The sequence below is a fragment of the Ostrinia nubilalis genome, chromosome Z (assembly GCF_963855985.1).
Source record: "Ostrinia nubilalis chromosome Z, ilOstNubi1.1, whole genome shotgun sequence".
In the NCBI taxonomy this organism is placed as follows: domain Eukaryota; kingdom Metazoa; phylum Arthropoda; class Insecta; order Lepidoptera; family Crambidae; genus Ostrinia; species Ostrinia nubilalis.
The window spans coordinates 17,025,773-17,027,279 of NC_087119.1; the positions used below are offsets into that span (position 1 = coordinate 17,025,773).

The 1,507-nt window shown below is 33.0% G+C and overlaps 1 long non-coding RNA gene across 1 annotated transcript; it reads left to right on the forward strand.

Annotated features, from left to right (window-relative positions):
• The first annotated feature begins 249 nt into the window (after positions 1 to 249).
• LOC135086481 (uncharacterized) lies at positions 250 to 1,033 on the forward strand. Its single transcript, XR_010260498.1, has 2 exons — positions 250 to 528; positions 815 to 1,033. It is a non-coding gene; the product is annotated as an uncharacterized LOC135086481 (long non-coding RNA).
• The last annotated feature ends 474 nt before the right edge of the window (positions 1,034 to 1,507 follow it).

Below are 1,507 nucleotides of genomic sequence, written 5' to 3' on the forward strand. Positions count from 1 at the left end.
TTTTCCCTAACATGGAACCATCGATAGAAAAGTCTATCGACCGCTATCGCGTGATAACCGAATTGTTGCCATATTAAGAAAAAATTGCGTTATTATGTTGGCCAACCTTGAAATATTTTAGCTCATTCGTTCAATCTCGTTCATTTCTGCTACTAATTCGGCTAAAAACACATATCTTAAAGCAGTGAGAACGTCATTAAAAAAAAGTTATGTCACTTTTGTTGACATTACATGACTGCTTGATTGTATTTGTTTTTAAAATTGTATTTTTATGTTTCCAGTCTTATTTTTAATATTTCTAAAGTACGGAAAATATCAAACGAAGAGATAACCAAGTTAAAGAAAAACAATGAAGAATTCCTAATCATACCGATAGTATTAAAGAATGAAGTCTTCAAAATTAACAGAATAACCGAACTCCACTACCTACCCCATAATGCGAGGTTTACAGTAATTATTCAACTTACATGAAGCAGTCAGAAAGTTTATTGAGATTTGAGAAATAAAGTTACACTCATAAGTAGCAAAGTAAGTACCTAAAATCTAAAATATTAGCTATACTCCGCAGATCTTGATTTTCATAAGTAACAGCACCGGAGAAAAGGAAAAATATCTTTATTCCTACAAATAAGCTTTCACCTTCTTTCCTATATTTATTTCACATAGTTCTTTCACCGTGTAATAATACTGTGATCAATATTTTGTATGTAAACTTAAAATACAAATAGGATTAAGTAAATGTTTCTATTTATGAACTGTTTATGTAATTGTAATATTTATAATTGTGTTTAAATAATATTCTTTCTTTTTTCAGACAGTGGATGAAGAAGTGTGGGATTATGAGTGATTATTTCATTCTAAAGCAGACATAATCAAGTCTTGCTCACTATCATGAAAATTTACAATAACAATCAGCAAGAAAAACTTCAAGGGTACTGGCTAGGCTAACCAATTCATGGAATTCTGTTTGTATTTGAAATTATAAATAGCTATTGTAAAACAAAAGTTTTCCAAATAAAGATTTTGTAAATAATGGTTGAATTATTTTGAAATTACACTGCAATAATGAATTTATTGCCTGCGTCCAGCGCCTTTCTGCTACCATTATGATGTCGTCGGTCCACCTTGTGGGTGGACGTCCCACGCTGCGTATTCCGGTACCCGGCCTCCACCCCAGAACCTTGCTGCCCCATCGGGCAACATGGAAAGCATTGGGGGAGGCCTAAGTTCAGCAGTGGACGTCCTATGGCTGAGATGATGATGAATTTATTATAATGGAATAAATTGTACAAGATTATCATCCTGTCACATTAAAGCCCTTAAAAAAGACCACATGGAGGAATTAGATTGATAGTAATGTGGAATGTATGTATGGTATCACCATCAAGTTATAAAATTAGTAAAATTCATTTATTCTCATTGTTATTATAGCAAGTTTGATTACACATCCCACCCAATGCTAATTTCTGACAATGACCTTGCCACTGTTTGATGTAGACACAAGAAG